Raw genomic sequence first — 16,505 nt, 5'->3', positions numbered from 1 at the left:
CATATCATTTGCCTCCCTTCTTGGCACTAGCGATCAGTTCAGACGCAAAGTGATACATCTGGTACAAAGGAATTAGACTTTATAGCCAAGGAATATGTGGTTATTATAAGCCTGCTACAAACAAATCAGACTGCTTGATTTGAGCTACCGTTTTATTATTGGGAATTAATACATACTAAAATAATATTTAAAAAGGTGCAGTTGGAATGCAAACATTTGTGGAGTGTTCTAGACAAAGAAAAAGAAAGAGTTGTTGTGTACGTAGATCCATAACCCCCCCTCCCTTGCTTTACCGAAGTCTTTAAAATAAATAAATGTGTATTATATTATTGTTCCGTATAGAGGTAAAAACAAGCCAGAAGTCACTGCCTGTACTGCTTGTGCATTAGTAAGAATAAAAAGTGAAGTTGATGGATGACAAAAACAGTGAAACTGCAGAAGGAAAGAGTAAAAGTGACCACACACAAACCCACTGACTGATATACAGTAATTAGGAGAAAATACCAAAAAAAATGGCCGCTGGGTTGAATCACCAACTCTGAAAATCTTAAGACAACACATTGAGTTTCATCAATCAGCAATCAACTGTAAGCTGGGAAGTAAAAATAAAACAAATAAAGCCTTTTGAACTTGTTGTTATACATGATGCTACAGAGAGACAAATAAGATCAGAACAACAACATAAAACACAAGACAGCCATGAAAAGGGGGCTAAGATACAAACTACCAATTGTTTGAGATATTTTACAAGTTATATTTGACATTTCTTAAATAAAAAAATAAAAAAATAATTTCTGTTTAATTGTGAGGAATATTTTTGTTATCTGTCTTGTGCTGTGTATCTGTAACTCATTGTTGTTGCTGCCCACCTTGGCCAGGTTACTCTGGAAAAACAATTAAATCCCAGTTTTTCTAGTTAAATAAAAACTCTTATTAATTATTATTGTTGGTGAGTAAACATAAGTTGCATACAGTAAGAAGACGACTGTTCACACTAGGGTTGCACGATTATGGCCAAAATGATAATCACGATTTTTTTGATCAATATTGTGATCACGATTATTTGTTTTATTTGTAAATTTTATTGTCACATAGGCTCAGAGAGACGGCTGACTCATTAAGAACGGGTCCAGCACGTGTCGAACGGCGGATACACACGTTGTGTGTATGAAATGTCTGTATCGTCACTGCGCTGCATTGTTATGAATTATGATATTCTGGCCATGGGTCACATCTCTGGCCCAGGTCCAGCAGCCCCGTCTCACATGCTAGTACTCTACCAACTGAAGTTAGTTGCATTCAACAACTTCTTCTGTGTTCTTCGCCGTGGCCGCCGCGATAGCAGAGTTACCAGCCACAACCCTTTTTTGCATTTGCATGGGCTACTTGTCCTATTTACTCACTACAGTCACATTTAAAGAGGATAAAATAAGGACCACTGTCAGTCAACTGTGGATAATGCATTAGGCATCATGGCTTACCACAACTACTAGTAATTTATGTAGTGCTCCATTTTGAGAGCCAGACACTGGAAAACACAGAAAGAAAGACAGCCTAAAAAAGAAACTAAGGAAGGAAGCAAGCAGCGGTAAAACTGACAGCCCGGCATGCAAATGTGAACATCAATCTTACTGGGGAATACCGAGTTTGGTTTATCTCATCTCGAAGGAGCGGTACATCTCAGCTAGACAGCCGTTTAGATGCACTGGACTTAAAAAGCAGGGGCTCTAAATTGGAAAGCAATTGTAGAACTGTACAAATGCTCACCTCAGATGGCCTCCTCTGCACTTAGAGCGTGTAAAGATGTTACGGGTTCCATTTCACGCGATTGCTGTGGTAATGTTGTGGTAGAGCCGTGGCAGCAGTTTATGAGGGGTGAAAGAATTTATCCAGTAGTAGCGGCATAGTGCACAAGCACCGGGCAGCACATGTGAGCAGTCCAGATGCAGTTTCTCTGTTGGTAGATGAGGGAACAAAGAAACGCCATGAAATCAGCTGATTAACTTCCTCAACAAACGGTAGATATTTTTGTTGTTGCTGCAACCCATCTCATGCAGAGAAGGCTACACACAAATGTATGTGCGCGTGTGCCTTCTCCTCCCTGTCCCTTTCTCTTCCTGTGGGGACCAAGTAGGCCTATGTAATTTAGAAAAAAAACAGTCAAACAGCAGTGACAGGAGGCTTTTTCCAAATAAATATACAGAATGGGCAGGTTGTGATATTTCGTTAGAGCTGCAAAAATCGATTAGTTGTCAAATATTAAATTAATCTGCAACTATTTTGATAATCGATAAATTGGTTAGGTCTTTTTTTTAAATCCCACATTCCAGTTTCTTAATCGTTTATGTTAATCAGAATTTTGTTACAGCAACATTTATAACAGAATGAAAAGCTTGTTGAAATTGCGTCCACTGTGTACCAAAAACGTCGTGAACCCAAAACTACAACCCCAAAACCGTGATATGAACCAAAGCGTGAATTTTGTAAACCGTTCCACCATTATTTTCAGACTAACGGAAATAAAAATAAAATTCACTAACTTCCCAATAACAAGAGCACAGACAGGCTTTACATGAAGCTTCTTTTTTTTTTTTTACAGAAAACGTATCTGTACATTAACTTATGCGCCCATTAAATTGCTGATTTTCTCATCAGTAGCAGTCATCTACTTAAAATATGAAAACACTGAGCACTGAGTGTTACCTGTTCTAAAAGAAAGCCTTCACATGGAGCCTTTGTCCCTTCTGTGAGCATCCGTATCTGTACACAGGAGGAAGAAGAGAAGACAGACGTGAAGAGACAACAGCAACACAGCACAGCCAATAAAGGCTCTGAAAAGCTGCTGTGCAGCCCCTCTGTTTTGTTTACTTCTTCATCAAGTGATTCAGCGAGAGGCAGCCGTGAAGGCGCTGTATTAAACGGTTTGAGCTTTGGGTAGCAGCGGCCAGGTCTGGGCTAGCAGGCTGTAAAAAAGGCAATGCTGCTTCAGCATAGAGAGATAGAGAGATAGATAGAGAGATAGAGAGAGAGACAAGCCTGGCTTTGCATTTAATAAAGAGAAACTTTAGTTTTACTTTCTTGTAAACTAACTTGACAAGAGCATCTCCGCCTGGCACCTTTGCCAGAAGGATCCCTTTGATGCTTACTGAGAGTGTACTGTACCTATTTCACATTTTGTTTTATAGTCTTTCAAACTGGATTTTAAATCAAATCTGCAGGTTATGAGATGCTAATGACAGACTACACTGACCTATAGATGTTTGCCATGCAATGTTAAACACATTTTAGTAAAGTCAGGGTTCTCTCTGCAATTGAACAGCATTCTGATTCCAGCTTCTTAAAGGGATACTTCACGATTAGCATTAAGCCTTGTATCAGTAGAAACCCGGTAGTATTTTTGAATGATTGGGCTTCCCTTCCTTAAGCACCCCTGATACAAGATAGCTATATTGTGTGTCTGGAATAAAAACCTATGATGATGAATAAAAATCGTTGTTTTGGGTCATTGGGGGCTTTATTATTTTAAAATTTCTTTTTACTTTTTTTTGGCTGTAGTCTCTAGCCTCTGGCCAAAAATACCTCAGATGATGATGCAAAATGACAATAAAATGACAATACTGATACCAAGCTCCAAGTATCCCTTTAAATGTAAATATTTTCTAGTTTCTTCACTCATCTATGACAGTAAGCTAAATATCTTTGAGTAGTGGACAAAACAAGATTTGAGGACGTCATATTGGGTTTTAGATAACACTGATCAACATTTTTTTAAATTTCCTGACATTTTATAGACCAAACAACTTTGTTTTTTCGATTAATCAAGAAAATCAACAGATTTGAAAAGAACCGTTAGCTGCATTATGATAAATGTATCATAGCCACACATAAATATCAACAGACTTAAAACCTTTAAATAAAGCTATAATTCTCTTGATTGAGAATTATTTGTATGACTTTTTACTTTCCTCTTTACACTATAACCTATGAGAAATAATGACTACAGTAAAATCTATCAATGTGCCTTTAATAAGCAGTGGTATTCACCGTGGCTAAAGTGCAGATAGCAAAGCAATCGGACTTTTTAATGTTTAGTCATTTAGACATTTAGTATGGAAAACAAAGCAACAAAGTTTAATTTCCTCCTTGATGAAATATTTCATGGACAAATACAATAACAGCAAATTAATTCATAAAACACAATTAAGAAAAAAACATGAATGCACTTTTGCTGAGACCTCACTTGAATATGGAGTAGACTCGATTTAAATGCTAATTAATGCCTTTTATTCTACCGCTGGAATCCTGCATTACTCTAGTTCACTCCATGACCAAGGTGAGTCCTCTGCAGATAAACAGCCATAGAAGGAATTCTGCATTTGGATTGGGAAGAATACAGTATCATATCACTCTCTCTCTAAAATCAGATCTTGCTCATTCATTCCTACTTTTCTATCACTCCTGTCTGTGCCATACTACTAAATGTAAACACCATTAGATCAGCCGTTTGTGAAGAACTGCGTGATTATTCTACATAAACCACTGACTGTTACATTATTAGTAGAGCGTGTGGGCAAAAGTGTCATATTACCCACTCTGTATTAGTGCAGATGCAGCGGTGCTTCAGGCCCATGTCAACAAAGAACTGAACACCTAAGCATCATTTACCAAATGGAAAGCTTTAGAGGGAAACATAGCCTCCGTCCCGCTTCTCTTCCCTCTGCTCCTATAAATCAGCGTCATTGTCAGTGACAACTGGACAGACTCCAATTTTAAAAAGGCATTTCGCCATGCCAAGCCGGGGACACATAAAATGTATCCCTAAACATATTCCTGACTTGATGTTTCACTGCTCTTCATATTGGCCAAGTGTTAAACTGATTTTGTTGTGGGAGCCTAGAACTTCAGAATGCACCCAGTTTTGTATGATGTGATTTATTTGCACACAACTAATGTAGCCTTTTCTTTCAGCCCCATCTCTGTTATTTGGCAGAAGCCTGGCTACAATGCTCAAATGGAGCTGCACTGATGATGTGGAACACAACATGACATAATTCAGATAAGCACTGGTGTGGAAATTCTGGGCTCAAATACGATAACCAATAAAATTACTTTTATAATTACAAAAAGGAAACAAAAAAAAGTAGTTTTTTACCCCAATGTCAAAACCAAAATTGAAAAAAAAAGAAAGACCATTTTTTTTATAATATTTGAATTCAACAGATACTAATAACTAATACTAACAGGAATGCTATTTATAGAAATGATTTCAATAGAGCTGAAACAATAAATTTGTCAAAAATAAAATAAATTAGCAATTATGCCCTTAATTCATTATTTCAATCATTTGGGCTGCTTTTCTTTAACGTGACTAAATAAAGATTGCATTCGAGTAAAGGGATGTAGTTTTCCTTGCTTAGCGGACTATTCTAGCCGTTCTATAATTTGCCTTTACACACAGTCATTAAATTGACATTTCCTATGATTATTTATCAAAAATCTCATAATGTGAATAATATTTTGTTAAAGCACCTGCACAATCCTACAATATCGTCATCAAGGTATTTAGTCAATATTGTGATATTTGATGTTCTCCAGATGACACAGCCCTATAATATACCTTTTCAATTTCAAAAATGAATTTATTTTATATTTTAAAAAAGTGTCTATAGGTAAAACATAAATAATCTCACCATAAATTGTTGATCAACTAAGTAATCAAAAGTCAATAAGTACTTTCAAATGTACTTTACAGGATAGTATCAGTTATGCTTTTTGAGAGGCCATCTCTGAATCATCCTGCTCTCTGCTGTTACGGTAAGAGTACCTGACTCATTCCGTTTCCTGTGCTTGTGTGTTGGTAGCGTGTTGGTAGTTAGTTGCTGCTCACTAAATACCAGTTCAGTTTGTTAGATTTGCTATTACAGCGGCTAACTGTCCGCTAAACACTTATTCTTATAGTAGTTCTGCCTAAGCACTCACATATCTTCGCATTTTTCAGCGACTTTGTTAAATAACAGCTGTTTTAACGCTTGGTAGCTAACGCTATTTTTCAGAGCGTTCAGCTATCAGGCTCCATTTAAGAGTAGGCTTAAGACTTTCCTTTTTGAAAAAGCCTATAGTTAGGGCATAGAATCAAATATTGTTAGGGAGTAGTAGTTAGTCACATAGTTGTCAGATTTATCTATCATATAATCAAGAATATAATAAAACTAAAGGGAGACTTGGCACACAGCCCGATCCGGTTGGGGAGAGTTCTAGCCCGGCCGGGCTGGAGCTCTCTTTACCTTGTCTCTCTTGGTTTTGCTGTAATAATAGTTTTAGACAGCTGGGGACTTATTTTGATACACTGAGCTCCTCTCTCCTCTATCTTTCCATCTTTTCATTTATGTGCATCCATGTCCCAGAAATGCTGGTTACTAACCTAGCTCTGGAGAGTCATTCCCCGGAGTCCTTATGTTCTTTTTTCCCCAGCATGTTCCCTTAGATCAGAGAGGCTCCAAAATCAGGGTAGCAGCTGTTGCCTTGGTCCCGCTCCATGTTCTGTGATGCCATGTTCTACTGCTACACTGCAGTGCCCAGCTACGTCCTGCTACGTCCTGCTGTGCCTTGTAATGCCGCACAGCGTCCTGCTATGCCATGAACTACTACAAACTACAAACTATTTTTTTCTATTTTTGTTATTGCCACTCTTCATTCTAACCCTAACCGGCCCGTCAGACACCGCCTACCAATAGCCTGGGTCTGACCGAGGTTTCTGCCTAAAAGGAAGTTTTTCCTTGCCACTGTCGCACTGTTGCTTGCTCTGGAGGAAACTACTAGAACTGTTGGGTCCTTGTAAATTCTGGACTATCTGTATAGTGTCTTGAGATAACTCTTGTTATGAATTGATACTATAAATAAAATTGAATTGAAATTGAATTGAATTGAATTATGTTATGACTGCTGTTCAAAAGATACAGCACGAATACACAGTCTCAATTAATCTTTTAAAATAAACAGCATGTTCTTTTAGTTGTCACTGGTGTCACTGATGGACTATTATGCAGCAGAAAACTGAGATTCTCTAAATATTCTGGCAATTCAGCTGAGAACAAGATCAATCTGTGACCTCAAAAAGGCAGATAATGATCTCAAACTACTATAGGAGGCAAAAATGATGACTAAGTGTAAATTAATGAAGCTATTCAGCTAGGCAGCAAGTAACTTGGATTTAGATTTTGAGCAGAGGAAATCTAATAGATCTTTCTGCATTTAGGACTTATTTGCAAATATCAAATATGGCGTTGAGGAGAAAGAAAGTGGGCAGATAACATACACTGCAACATTTAGGGTATTGACAATGGAAACCGAATGAGGGGAGAGCAACTGTCAAGATGTCCCTATGCATCAAAGCCTGCTCACTGCCTCAATAGGCTCTCACAGCTTTTCGGAGTCCCTTTCGATTGCAAACGCAACCTAGTCTTAAAATAAATTGCTGATTCTCAGTAAACTTTTGACAAGGCCTATTACACCGATGGATAGCTACTTTCACTGGGAAACAGAGCTGAACTGAGCCGTGTTTACTGTCAAGTGTACCTCACCAGCTACCCCTGTTAACAGCACTTCAGGCAACTCATATGTGATGACAGCTTCAACAGGAATTGTCACGTAGTGTCAATGAACTAATCACAGCACCAAAGACCTAAAAACGCATAACTATCAGTGGTTTGATGTTGCAGTGAAAAACTGTTTCCAACTCATTATAAGAAAGCATCCTACACGGCTAGGCCTAACTTGCATCTTGTTCAGAGTAATTAATGTTTTCAGTAATCTGCATTATTAGCACTTTAAGATTAGATTCATATACTGTATGATGCATCTTCCTTGAGACTGTGCAAAAATGATGAATCTCAGTTTGTTACGATGGGAACATTAAATCACATCAATATTGAGTATTTTTCCTTTACTAGTTTCTTAGGTGCTTGTATTGAACAAGTATATACTCTATGTGTATATATTAGGGCTGGGCAAGTTAAAGCGTTATTGCGTTAACAAATTAATTAACGCAGACGATTTTTTTAATCGCATGTTAACGCAGTTTTTATTATTTCTTAATTATTGTAAAAGTTTGTTGCTCCCAGGCTTTGTAAATACTGCAAAGTTAAATTTTCTTATCACTGGAGTACTTCCAGTCTGAAATATCACCTTGACAGTTGATACCAGCAAAGCATTCAACAAAACACACAGTGGCGCGAGGCTTCGGCAGACTACGTTAGATGCAGCGTGTGGGTAAGTTTAGATAAACAAAAGGCAAGAGACGCTAACAAATCCCATAGCAGCGTGGATAGCTACAGACTGCAGGCCCATTAGGGTTGTGGAGGACATCGGTCTGAGAATCGCAATGACGGCGGCAGGTATGAGATTCCCTCAAAACGCACCATCAGACTCCCAGTTGTATGAAAAGGAGGGGAATGCAAAAGCGACCACGTTACAACATGCACCCGCTGCTGCTCTTACTGGGGACTACTGGACTCACTGGGGACTACTGGACTCACTGGGTAACCATAATTATCTTGGAGTTACAGTGCATTATACTGATGAAAAGTGGGCGCTGCATTCACATGCTCTGACTAGAATGAAAACAGCGGAGAGAGATTATGCTAAAACATGCGCGGGACACTTATTAAAGTTGCACAGCAGTGGAATGTGTCAAATAAAGTCCCCGCAGTTAGCACAAATAGTACGAATAGATACGAAATCGGATTGCTGCTGCGAGCCTTCTGATCATGTCCCCTGCTTTGCGCATGGTCTCCAGTGCTCTGTCACAGTGTCTCTGCTTAACAGAGCATTTGATGGTGTCCTTGCGAAGTGCAAAAAGGTTGTGGGGCACACTAAACAGTCCAGCAAGGGCTGCAGAGTTAGAGCAACAACAGATGAAGGTGGACATAAGAAGGAGTTGCTTATGCAACACGTTCCAACCAGATGGAATTCAACTCTGGACATGATAAATACGTTGTTATATATATAATAAGTTGAGATGTACACTAAATATTTCATTAAACTGGTACTTTATAAACAAAATGCTGGTAAGTTTTTGCAGAAAAAATGTTACAGCACTTTCGTTCATATGGCAGAACATTTAAAAAAAAAAAAAAACTATATACACACACTTCTTTTGAATCCATTATTTCATTTTGCAATTAATCAGGGAAATGATGCGATTAAACATTTTAATCGCTGCCCAGCTCAGGGCACTTACACACACACACACACACACACACACACACACACACACACACACACACACACACACACACACACACACACACACACACACACACACACACACACACACACACACACACACACACACACACACACACACACACACACACACACACACACACACACACTCTAAATATATTTGGATTTTTTTCCTGAAAATAATATGACACAAGCATCCCTGACTCTGTCTTATGAGCTTGGAGCCTGCCAGTCTGACAACCAGCTCCACAGATGAACAGCTGACACACCACAAAAGAAAAAGTGAAAACAGAGGCAGAAACATATCCAGATACATCCAACAGCAGACTCAAGGAGCCAATCTATATTTGAGTCAAGGGATCCTACAGTGAGGGCTCTGGATGCAGATAACACCATGCCACCTTCATTCAGCTGCGTAATCAAAGACTGACTGCACAACTGAGGTGCCCTTCTCCACAGCAATTAATACTGCACTTACAATAACTTCACATTATCTGCTTAATCTAAAATGTTTATTATTAGCAAAATCCTATTCATAAATCACTTAACTGTTTGTGGCAGCATTTATCTATTGTGCATGGGAAGACTGATGTCCTAAGCATAAAAGGCCAGTATCAGGGATAGGTTTAGTATGATCTGCAGGCAAATTCTTTAAGTTGTTAAAAATTAATGGAACCTCGTTATGCAGTGTAAAGTTAGTATCTAGAGCAATGGAGTTGTGCAGTTATATCCTTGGTAATATAATAATCATCAGCTTAGTTAATGGACCTGTGCAAATGTGCAATAAATGCAGTGAAACTGTGAAGTGGAAAATGACGCAAATCATAAGCTGAATTGCGATTCCCCATTGAATATATACAATTACCACTCCTTCCAATACTGTAATGGTTTTACTGCTCCAAATCTCTGCTGATGACATTGCAGACGCACACAAAAACTCAATCCTCAAGCCCTCGCTAAATCTGATTAGTGCCAGCTTCGGCGAGAGTGAGCAAGAGGTTTTTGCTATCACTCACTTTTTTCTCGTTTGGTCCCATGCCAGGAAGTGGGATTCAGAGTATAATGTAAAAGACAGGGAACAGGCAAGCAGGTGAGGCCAAGTTATTTCTAAGTGATAGGGACTCACCAAGGGAGTAGAGATTTGCTCTGATCTCAAAATATACAAAAATCCTAACTAGGAAATGCACTTTTTTTCTTCACGTACAGAACAATCATTTTCTGCACTGACAAGGATGATGGACAACAGTATTGAATATTCAAGCAAATCCACGCAACGCTCTACATAACATCAGTTTACAAGTTTCACATAGAATCAGTCACGTGATCGGCTGGACAGAGATGGCGGCTTAAGGTGTAGCTCTTGGCCCAAATTTGTCAAATAGTTTTATATGGTTCCAACTTTGATACTTTTACCACTTTGTGCTCGTTAGAGTTACTTGAAGCAGAATGTCAAACAGAGAACAAAATCCAAAGCGGCGATACAGACGCCATTGCAGAGGCATTATGCTTTTCTCAGATCCAGTCTCAGATTCCACAGAAAACACATCTAACTGCTATCCATGACCGGCTACCATCGCTCACTGCAAACCTTGGCTCTATCAGATCTGACATGAATAGCCTAAAATCCACCGTGGAAAGCAACGCAAGTATTCATGACCACGCTTTTCAAAAGCTGGAGGTGAAGCTAGCAGAAGAACACCACTACTAATCGCACGTTGATTTTCAACGTCCTCCGCTACACAACCAGACAGGCGATCCTACAGGCTGAGGGGAGATCTTTGCTCGTCATTCACGTCAGGAGAAATCGCTTCTCCCTGGATTGAAGCAACTTTACGGTCAAGCGGCGGGAAGCCTTCTATCAAACCATGGATTCAGCGTGAGTCAAGGGTCTGGGGTTTTTTCCTGCTTTTTTGCCACTGCTAGGCTAGAGTTTCCTTTCCAAGGTGTTCTGTGCTTTTTGTTTCTAGTTTCTGTTGACGGAAAAGGTGTTTATTCTGATGTAACTTTAGTGTGGAACCAGTTGCTGTTGCAACCAGGTATTTATGGACTGTAGCCTTGTGCTACAGCCCGGACTTCAACCTGTGCATGCGATTGGTCACATTGGTCCCTTGTCTTTTGTCAGTCTGTGTGTGTAAATGTGTGTTTGTGGGTCTGTTTTTGCATGTGTTGTTTTGTCTCCTTTCCTCCCAGCTTTCCTCTGTGTTTTTTGGCTCTGGGACGGATTCCATGCCTCAGTGTATCGTTTGTAATTGTTTTGTTTGTAATTGTTGTAATTATATATATATATATATATATATATATATATATATATATATATATATATATTATTATTATTATTATATATAAAATTTCACATTGCAACAAAAATATCTGTATCTTGTTCTGTTTGATTTTGTTACACCACAGATGTTTTTTCCTAATGTCTATCCACCTCAATCGATTCTACAATGGTGCTTTGGGAAAGTAAGTGTCAAGCGGACATTGCTGTATGGCTGACTAGAGTTGGACAAGGAGGAGAAATTGATTTTGTCTGGACAGAGCAAATAAAAAAAAAAAGAATCGTGTCTCTGGACTCACTGAGCACTGAAGCTATGTTGTCAGTTGTTGGCTGGCCCTGCCTTAATGTGATTAGAGGTTTGAAAGAGAGAGGAAGAGAAAAAGCTGGACAGGCAGTGAGAGACCAAAAAGTGGACACATAGCGGACAAAATGAGAGGTTGACTGGTTGGCCTGGGTTAAGAGAATGACATACTGGCTGCCAAGATTGGAAGACAACAGAGTGCTACAGTTGCGGTAAACAGAACTAAAGATGACTCGATCCAGGGCTGCCAGGAGTTACTGTAACGAGATGCATTTGATCAGAAGTACCTCCAAGATTCAGGACGCTTATTCAGAAAGACAGGAAAGTAGAGCTCAAATCAATAGTCAGACAAAAATATTGGCACGGGAAGTCAAACTTTATACTGGCCAACTGTGTAATATCCAAAGTAAATAATAGCCGCACAAAGAAACTGCTAACATGGAAAATAATATTTCCAGGATGAAAGTTACAGTTTACAATATCTCTATCTTGTAGGGACTGAGGTGATCTCATTCTGTGATAATACACACCTGCAGACAAACAGGGGCTAACAGACCTAAAGTATATTATGCACAACATGCACACTTTAACACACACACACTTTAATTTGACAGCCCTAACCATTACCTTTACTATAATTCCAACTGCTCATCTTGTCTTTATATTATACCCACTTCTATAATTACTATGAGTCATAATTCTTCATTTATTAAAGCTAGGTACTCTCTCTCATTGAGGTAGATGGCCATCAATCTAGAGCCAGGTTCTGTTTGAGGCCGCTACGCTAAGTGGAATTGCTCTTGGAGGAATTGCTGGGTCTTTAAATTATAGAGTGTGGTCTAGACCTACTCTATCTGTAAAGTGCCCTGAGATAAATTTCTGTTATGATTTGACACATAATAAAATGTATTGAAATCATATTGATATCACGTGTTTGCTTATAACACATATTGATTTCAGCGTACACTCACTTGCTAGTTATTAGGTAGCCTACACCTAGCTAAAGCAGTCTAATACAACCACCATCTAACAAATCCTGCATTCACACATTTGTAATGTTTAGTTTAACTGGTGGTGCTATTGTATCTTCTTTATACTAATTGTAATGCCACTTGGTAAAAAGACCTTAGTCACAATTCTTTACCATTTCCTTAATAAACGTTTGTGTGTTATACCATGTATATTTTTTAATTTATGACATTTTAATCTCTGAGATTTCAATTATGGTACTGGTTGTGCTGTTGTTGCAGCTGTAACCAGCAGGGGGCATGAAGCTGCCACTACCCCATCAATTAACTACTCTAGCAGTCCAATGAAGCCTGCTAGGCCAAACATGTCTCTTGAGGAATGTTCATTTCAGTTTAATACTTGCAGTGTGTTCCCCATTATTAGACACACATCTGCATAATTTACTGAAGTCTATAGTGCTGACTTTTCACTCATATTAATGGTGTTAATTAACCAGGCACCGAATTTTGTTGACAAGAGCACACTGCAATTATCTGTTCAAATCTCCACCTATTCAGTATTTGAAGAATCGACAACACAGTTCCCTAAATTGGTTTGAAAATGTTTTACATGGTTTATCCAGTCATTGTTCCCACCTCTGTACCAGGTCCAACAGGACAGCACCCCAGGCCACCTTACAGACTGCTCCCCTCAGTCCACGCAGAGGTCCAAGGAGGACAGACTAGGCCAAAATAAGCTCACAAGCGCCCTGCTGCCCAGAAACAGCCTCATAATTATTCCGCTGGCCCTGTTAAGAAGCCAGAGACTCTCTCCCTGCTCCATTACTCACACAGTGCCAAAGATGCAAACGTGCAAAATGGAGAGAGAGAGACAGACACACACACACACACACAGCCAAAGAGACGCATGCATGCATGCACGCACGCACGCACGACTCCAAGGTCAAGCATGACATGAAAATAACCCTGGCAAAGCCCTTGATGATGACATTACCAGTAATATAGTTATCACACAGTGGCAAAATAGCCACTCACATAAACAATGAAAAAGTAGCATTTAAAAAGAAAATGAGTTCAAACCTGCAAACTGCCATGTGTTCATCTGTCATCCCATCAGCTACGTCTGACAGCTACATAAAAACTTTAAAAATTCCATTTGAACAAACCATCAAACCACCTGATGGCAATATTTTACAATCTGCTGTATGTCACCGTAACAAACACAACCCTACCCCAGTAGGAACTTGAGCACGATTTACAAGGAGATTAAAAGGTTTCATATGGCCAATGCAATGTAAGACAGAAGTATGTAGAATGGAGTACTCAGGGTGTCACAATTTAGATTTTAAATCCAAATTAATTCAATAATAAATCTTTAAATATTGAATAAAAAATGTAATCGTTGACAATGCCACGCCCCCACGTCACGTCGGCTTGTCAAGCAGCTACACAAGCCCACAGGAACAGCGCCATGTCTTAACCATGCAACCAAAACTTCTATATTTTCAGCAGATAATTTTTTGGGGGGTATATCAACTTACACTTAAAAAGGGTCCTGGTTTAAAAAGTCATGGTAAACAAAAAAGCAGCCGAACCTAAAGTTATCAAACTAGACATGGTGAACACGCCCAATGAACAGGAGCTGACCCGCGGGACTGCGCCCACTCACGTCGCCTTGCCCGCCCCCATTTCACATTCTGCCAAGCAGAAAAAACACGAGTTGAAGTGCTGCGAGTCGTATCCTCTAAAGCCCCTGATAGACTGACCAGACGGCTGACCGTCAGCACAAAAGACAGTTGGACTGATCAGTCTCCCAGAGTTGGTCAAATAAAAGGTTTTTGGAATACCCCAAACAGCCTCGAGTAACGGACCTCGCCGGACTGTCCAGACGATTACCAGGTTGGTGTGTCACGGCCCTTAGCAGTCACATCCAGTAAAAAGAAAAGGACGGCAACTGCAGAAGCAGATGCAGGAGACCCAGCCACAGAACTTGAGCCCCCTCCTCGTTCACTGAAGTCACCGGTGTGTAAATATTTCGGATTTCCAGCGTGTTATGTTGACGTTTGCGTTGTTGACAAAAAATAAATAAATAAATAAATAAATCAGTTTGCAAGCTCTGCTATGTGCCATATTATCCCACTGGCGACACAACTAACATGGCAGCGAGTTCCCACAGGTACCACAAAAACAGAAGTATCTATTAAACCAACAACACAAACTACTCTTCCGTTTTGATTTAGAATTAAACTTCGAAGTAACTAAAGGCATCTGGCATCAGACATACAACCTTATTCAGTGATGGAAAACTCCGGTTTTAGGCATTTAATTAGCGTCCTAGAACCTGTTTTATTGTTTTGGTTGGGTTATCTGTGAACTTGAAGGTCATCTTCTGTGAAGAAGACTGCAGTTACAATAGAAACTAGATAGCAGGTTATTGTCCAATTTTTTGTCGAAATTATTCTAACATTAATTTGTGTTAGTAAATGTTTTAAATTTGACAATTTAGTGTGATAAATTGCAAACAGATATATTGCATAAAATTCTAGTCTAAAAATGGCATAGCAACCTGTGCACAAAAAAGAAAAATATATCGATAATTTAATCGATTTGCCACCCGTTGGAAACTGCCTCATAAGGTGTCTGTTTGTACATGGACCCTTTCTTTTTTGGATCTTGTATTTTTAGAACTGTCTACAGCTCGCGTAAATGGAGCGCCAGAAAAAACTTTGAATAGGCCTACTTGGTACAGCACTGCTGACTCCTTTAAGGCCATGTTGTAGACTGGTCATTGGCCATCTTACCTCTAATTGTGTTCCAAATGTATTTGGTTCCTTGTCTTGTTTCGGTCTGTGTGTTTCTGTCTGCTTGTGTGTGTGTTTGTGTACGTCTGTTTCTGTGTGTGTTGTTTGTGAGCTGCGGACGTCACTCCTGCTGTTGTGTTTTTGTTGTGTTTGCCTCCTTCCCATCTTTAATGTGTGTTTTTTATTGGTCCTGGGACACGTTCTCATGTCTCAGCATATTATATGTAATTATTTGTAATCTTGAAATAAAAAAAACTACTAAATTTTTTATGGAAGCGTGACATTAGAAAAAAAAATGTAATCGAAGGGCGCCCGGATAGCTCAGTTGGTGGAGCGGGTGCCCATATATAGAGGTTTACTCCTCGACGCAGCCGGCCCGGGTTCGAATCCAGCCTGCGGCCCTTTGCTGCATGTCACTCCCCCTCTCTCTCCCCTTTCACAACTTCAGCTGTCCTGTCCATTAAAGGCCTAAAATGCCCAAAAAAATAATCTTAAAAAGAAAAAAAGAATTGTAATCGAAGATTTGGAGAATCGTAACACCCTTACAGAGTACTACAGATTTATAGAATTAAAAGGTCCAATGGCACAGGAATTTCTATTTCTGAGTTGTTGTTTTTTTTACATTAATATGAGTTCCCCCAGCATGCCCATGGTCCCCCAGTGACTAGAAATGGCAATAGGTGTAAACTGTCCCTGGGTATCCTGCTCTGCCTCTGAGAAAATGAAAGCTCAGATGGGCCAATCTGGAATCTTGCTCCTTATGAGGTCAACAGGTTACCTCTCCTTTCTCTGCTTTGCCCGCCCAGAGAATTTGGCCCACCCATGAGAGAGAGACATCACGGCTTTCAAACGAGCAAAGTGGCAGTTGGTCAAGGCCACACCCCCAGACTCCACCTTGCCCTCCCCCTCCTCCT

General features: G+C 39.6%; 1 protein-coding gene across 2 annotated transcripts in view; it reads right to left on the bottom strand.

Moving 5' to 3' along the window:
- inpp4b (inositol polyphosphate-4-phosphatase type II B) overlaps positions 1-16,505 on the bottom strand; it is a 224,257-nt gene that overhangs the window by 205,900 nt on the left and 1,852 nt on the right. For both annotated transcript variants that reach the window (XM_034891446.1, XM_034891449.1), the window contains exons 2-3: positions 2,704-2,760; positions 1,768-1,954 (exon numbers count right to left, since the gene is read on the bottom strand). The gene's annotated coding sequence lies outside the window, so the exon portion shown is untranslated. The remainder of the gene's footprint in view (positions 1-1,767; positions 1,955-2,703; positions 2,761-16,505) is intronic.

Source organism: Etheostoma cragini, chromosome 2 (assembly GCF_013103735.1).
Source record: "Etheostoma cragini isolate CJK2018 chromosome 2, CSU_Ecrag_1.0, whole genome shotgun sequence".
Classification (NCBI taxonomy): domain Eukaryota; kingdom Metazoa; phylum Chordata; class Actinopteri; order Perciformes; family Percidae; genus Etheostoma; species Etheostoma cragini.
Note: the sequence above shows the minus strand (reverse complement) of the source record. Positions and strands in the feature narration are given on the sequence as shown.